Consider the following 6,607-nt stretch of genomic DNA (forward strand, 5'->3'; position numbering starts at 1 on the left):
CACGCATTCCTTCTCAAAAACAAGAAATTTTAGATATCTTCTTCAAGAACTCATTAATTCAAAGTTCCAATTTAAAGATTTCTTTAAGAAATCAATAAAATTAAGAAACTCGGGTATGTGGGAGTTCATCCATGGATCCCCTTTCACCCATGGAGCCCAAGAACCCTTTTTGATTTTAAATTATGAGTTTTACATATTTCAAGTTGAATTATCTCTATGAATCTCTTGTTGATTTCAATTATGAGTTATAATTTCATGCGTTTTTAAGTAGAATAGGTCATATCATGTTTGAGTATTGAAATTTCCATACCATGTTCAATTGATTTCAGGATGAATCCTTAAGTTATGAATTTAGCCATGTTATCCTATTGTCTTCCCATGTTTAAGACATTCCTATGTTCATGTTCATGATCAAGTGTTTGATGAAATGTCTATGTTTTTGAGTCTTTAAACCTTGATTCAATTCCAAAGTTTTAAGCTTTAATATTATATTTTATACTCATTCAGTGTTGGTGGGTTATGAACATCCGATACCTATGTGATTTACATAAATTTAGCTTTTAAAGTATTCAGACAATTAATCCATAAATCTTATCAGTATACTCTGATATCCATAGTCATGATGAGCATTATCAGTTTATGTGTTATTAATTACCCTAGAATCGATAGGCACTGTTATTTTTAGAATACCATGACCTGAGCTTATCAGTTATTAGTTAATAATGTATGCACTAGTTAGTATTCCAGTGTCATTCATTTAAAAGAAGGATTTAGCACCAAGCAAACCTAGGGATGGGGGCATTCCTGCCAGTTTAGGGTTTGACCCTTAGTAGCAATCCTTGAGTTTCAGAACTACGTAGCCAGCATAGAATTGAGATATTTTTCTACCAGTTTAGGATTGACACATATATCATGAGAGCACCTTCCAGTATAGAGTGACTTCTTAGTCCTTTGGAACATCAACTTTGTGGATCCACATCGTCAGCCAGTGTTAGTACCCATAGCACGGTACTAACAACCTTCTAACTGGGGTTATAGGTTGGACCTCGATTTGCTCAAATTGGGGCATGTTGGTTACATGATACCTCCCATAGTCTTAGTACAGTAGTCAATATATATTCAGTTTAGGTCTATTTGACCAAAGGATACAGATTTATAGTTATTTAGTTATGCAGATTTCATTCTTTTAGTTTACTGATGATTTCAGAAATATACTTATGCTTGGTCTTGTATTCTCAGATATTATAGTTTTTATGCATTCATGCTCAATTATCTCATGTTGTTCAGTTAGTCCTTATCATATATACACAGTACCCCATAATTTCAGTCCAGTTATTCAGACTAAGTACAGTTCAGTTTTACATGATCAATACTCATATATTTGCTACTAACATACCGATGTTAGTTATCCTTTTTCTCAAATTTTAATTGTTCGATCACACAGACATTAGTAATTAGGTTAATCAGATCTACTTAATACATGTTATGTTGGTTTTATAAGTTTATTCATTCAGGCTCAGTATGTTTGCATATTCAAATCCATGAGTTAAGTCAGTTCCTACCACATAGTTTTAGACCTAATATTTATATATCATCCTCAGTATAACCTCTACAGCATATTCAGCCCCACAATAGAATGGCTTACAACCTTTATGTTTCTACCACCTCATAGCTTAAAGAATTATTTTTAACTCATGATTTATAAATTCTCTATGATTTACAGTTTTCATATATAGTCATGTTTCAAACGTATATATCAGCAAATAACTTATATCTTCAGTTTTACAGCATGTTTGAAGTATTTCAATGATTTACTGCATGTCTCCATATACTCGGTACATTCCAACGTACTGACCACATATATGTGTTTGTGGATACATGCTTCATAATGTAGGTACCATATGTATCTCTTATAATAGTGTTAGACAGTTTGTAGCTTTCATCCAGCAAGTGATAAGTTCTCCTATTTTAAAAACTCCAGACAGTTGTGGATCATGTACGATATTTTTTATTTTCCATATGTATTGATTAGTAATAGTTAGAGGCATGTCCAAGCTATCTATAATCAGTATAGTAGATGCTTCATACATGTTAGTCAGAGTCATTCATGTAATATGAGTTTCTTTCTTCAGTTTTATCATAAGTAAACTATATCAGTATTACCTTTAATCAAACTTTTCATGTTATGCTTCCGCTTAGAAAATTAAGTTTTGTTTTATATATTAAATCAGTTGCTTAATAGTATGCCAGTTCATGGGTTAACTTGGGATCACTTGTGGTTCTAAGCACCGTGTTACGACTAGGGGGTAGTCTTAGGTCGTGACAAACTTTGTATCAGAGCCAGAGTTTCCTAGGGTATCTATGAATCCATGTCTAGTAGCTTCTTATGAAATGGTGCAGAGATGTCTGTACTTTCTTCAAGAGGCTACATGGCATTAAAGAAATATTTCCATTCTTTCATGTCTCAGATCGTGTAATAAAAATGTTCTCTAAGACATTTATGCAGATCCTAATGTGAATCCATTCGTGTCAACTATGTCTTATTCTTGAGGTAATAGAAATAGTGACTCTTAAATCCTTACAGATAGATTTATCTCAGACAGTCCCTACAGAAAGTTATGGGATTGCATGTAGGATCAAAAGTACCCCATCAGTTCTTTTAAGTTTCAAAGTTTGAAGTACTTTATTGATTTCATGAAAATCATGCACAAAGACAAAGTCAGATATTCTTTCAGATCCCTCCTTAGAATCCTATAACAGTATGTGAGCTAGAGTTAGAAGCATGAACCCAGAAGTTAAGCAGCAGTAAAGTTGGGATAGTGTTTATCTAGATTTAGCTGATTATGTATCCATGGGGCTAGTTGTATGAAAGGCGAACCAGTAGACTTGAAGTAGTGCATGCAAGAATTTAAGCTATTAATTTGATATTATGTATGTTAATTCAAAATTATATGTTGTTGATGTAGGGTATGTTGGTGTAATGGTAATTCTCATGGTTTAGGAAAAAATACAAGTTTAGAGATATAATATTGGTAGGCTATGAAGAAAGTTAGTATGGTTCATTAAAGGTTTGGGGATATCCATGTTAAGTGTTAGAATCTAAGTTAGTCAGTGTTTAAGTTGTTATATAATGATTGTTGGGGCTATAGAAAGCTAAGAATTGTATATCAGAAGAAAGTACTAGTGGTGGGCCCTACATTCTTAGGTGTAGTCTTTCAGGGTGAGTTTATCATTTATGTGTATTACCCCAGACTCTAGAGTAAAGTGGAGGAAGTTTAGTTTAGAGTTACTTAACAAAGGTCCCGCACACTTAGAATGATGGTTTCATGCTAAGGGGGAGATGATAGAATAAGTAACCAGGTCAGGCTCTCAAATTCTAGTAGTGATGTTAGTGTTTTGTAAAACATTAGTAAGGGAGGAATATCCCTGACCCATTCTTATCTCAGTGAAAAGTATTGTATTTTAACCACCACGACATCTACTTATGCTTCACATGTATCTCTATGATTATAGTTCATATTCATGAACATCATAGAGAATCATGTGTGCTTCCAATTCCTATTATAAGTTGTTCTAGTTCACTTAGCAGTACGAATCATATTCCATGAATTTATGAATTCCAAACTCAGGTCATGCAACTCATGACTCATGTACCCATGCTTTACAGTTAGTTCAGGTCTAGGTACTCATGCTACACTCCTAATGATCAGCAAAATTCATATTATCCCATTTATAACCTTAGTTTTGATCACTGTAATGAATCCATGTCGTGGATACTCTATTCCTCAGGCCTCAGTTAAGTGTCCAAGTTATGCATGGTATTCTTTTATGATTTAGGTGTTCATATTCTAACCTTTCAATAACCTTTCCTTAGGTCAAGATAGTGATGATGAATAGTTTTTTAGATGGGAGAGAGTAAGTGTTTCTTGTTCTTATAGTATAGACTAGTGTTATGGTGTTACGTGCAGTACCTTGTAATTTTGAGTTAGGCTTGAACATAGTGGGAGTATGTAGCTCAACTCAGGTCTTGGTTGGAGTAGTTATGTGCAGCCATGTGAGTATTTAAATTTAAGGAGCAAGGGTGACTTTGAATTGGGTTGTTGCATTGCCTAAGGCCTAGTAAATTTATTCTAGCTTATGTTTCATAGGCCTATGTTCCATGTCACAGAATTATAGCCATGTTGTGATTCCTTATTCAGATATCTTATTCAGATTATGCCCAAGATTCTTTGCTCCCTAAGGTTATTAGAACTTCTTAGAAAGAGAATTGAATAAATACTCTAGTTTCCCATAAGCATTCAGTATAATTCAGTTTGTATAGCCAGCAATCCAGTCTAGCCGTCAGAAAAACAAGTTCCTATGGTTTTCCATCTTCCCATCTAGTCATACTATCCGTAGTCTCATGAATAAGGCTACTCCAAAAGGTAATTTTTTTACATCCAGGTAATTTGTGAATTTAGCTCAGTTCATGCATTATGCATCAATTTTAGATTCCATATATTTAGTCATGATTCAGTTTGTAAGTGTCATGTGCATCATCTCAGTGTTTTCTTAGTATTTTAGCCAATTCAGTGTCATTCGACGGTCCAACAACCCTAAGGGGGAGATGTGGTAACCCCCGAGTTTTCATGTCATAAACCTCTCATCTTTTCTTCATGAAATTAGCTCCTGCTGGGGGTAATAGTTACTCATAAGTTGACTCTCTTATTTTATCTCATCTTTATAACCATTCTCATGTCATTACATATATTCACAAAGTCAGTTCAGTTCACGTATCAGGTTTCAGACTCAGTTATTTAATCATAACCCCATTTCATACATGTTCAGAATATGATCACAATTGCCTTAGTATTCTCAATCTAACCAGTCTCATTTGAGGATGAATGTTCCAAAGGGGGAGATATTATAATGCCTCGTATTTTTCCTGGTCTCTAGACAACTTACGACTCATCCCTTAAACTGTAAAAACTCTTATAAATCGCATGTAGCAATTCGTACCCATGTCAGTATGGGATGATTTGATTTCTATTCAATTTACAAGTTGACCCTAGAAGTCATCAAGTATGGTACTATTCATATGAAGATAAGTCGTATTGTCAGCAGTATAGGTTCCCTAACTTCTTTCTAGCTTACGAGTAGTGGCTACAAGTCGTATAGACATGTTACGAGTCGTAAGATCTAACTCATACCTTGACCAGTAGAAAATACAAGAATCAAGCCTCATGATTTTATAGCTTTATAAGTTACTTGTACATATATTTCCTCAAATAGCTCCTAGCTCATTAAGTCAAAACCTCCCTTATCAATTAAATTCTTAGGATGTACATAACAATAACCATATTCAAAAAATCATAAATTTTTTTACAAAGAATATTTGAGCTCAAGACCGCCAACAGATAAATAATTGAATTATCATTCCAACGATACTAATTTTGCCTTAATCCGACATCAGGGTGAAAAGTTATGGCCAAAATACTGAAGCATTGTCAAGCTGTGTCACACAATGTCCAGAATACAGGTTTCCAAGTCTAACTTATACCCAGACCATGTGAGTCATATGGTAGACCCGTAAGGACTCCAAGAATTGTTTGTAAAGTTTATTTTAAGGTCTTTTGTCTTTTACCCTCTTATAACTCCCAAGCCACGATATTTAACCCCCAAGGGGCATTACTTTACCTTTATTTCCATCAATTAATCAACATAAACTTCTCATTCCACTCTCAAGAACAAGATTAGGGTTTCTTCTTAAGATCATCTCCCAAGTTTCAAGATTCAAATTCGTTAATATGAAAAACATCAATATTAGGGTTCCTCTCCCAAAAGAATTCAAGCCTCCCTTCCAAAGAACAAGAAATTTAAGATATCTTCTTCAAGAACTCATGAATATCAATATTAGGGTTCCTCACCCAAAAAAATTCAAGCCTCCCTTCCCAAGAATAAAAAATTCAAGATATCTTCTTCAAGAACATCAATATTAGGGTTCCTCACCTAAAAGAATTCAGCCTCCCTTCCCAAAAACAAGAAATTTAAGATATCTTTTTTAGTATGTTCAGTAGTTACAGTTTTACATGTGCTCACATCCAGCTACTTCATGATGTTCATTAGGTCAGGTATCATCTTATGCATATGAACCCATATTTATCAGCCTTAACTTACTTATCATACCATTACATTCCACGTACTAATTGCATACTTTCTTTTGTGCTATGATGTCTTATATCATAGGTTCGGACGTTCAAGTTCCTAACTGTACTTAGCAGATCAGTATATCAATAGTATTTATAGTGGTGATTCCTCGTATTTCTAAGGCAGAGTTTATTCATTTCAGCAGTTTAGAACTTATTTTAGTCAGAGTTAGTTGGGGGTTTGTCCCATCAACTCCATATTCTGACAGTTAGAGGCTCTCGGACTAACATAGTCAGTTATTCAGTTTTCAGTTTTCAGATGTTATTATCAGTTATACTCATTTGTTATTTTAATATTTTGAGAACCTTATGGCATTTTTAGCTTTTTTCCATATATATTCTAGTATTATATTCAGTGATCATGGCATGTACCAGTCATACGTTAGCTTGTGGTCCTTCGAGGTCATAAGCATTTTGTGATG

Source organism: Capsicum annuum, chromosome 10, assembly GCF_002878395.1.
Source record: "Capsicum annuum cultivar UCD-10X-F1 chromosome 10, UCD10Xv1.1, whole genome shotgun sequence".
Taxonomy (NCBI): Eukaryota; Viridiplantae; Streptophyta; class Magnoliopsida; order Solanales; family Solanaceae; genus Capsicum; species Capsicum annuum.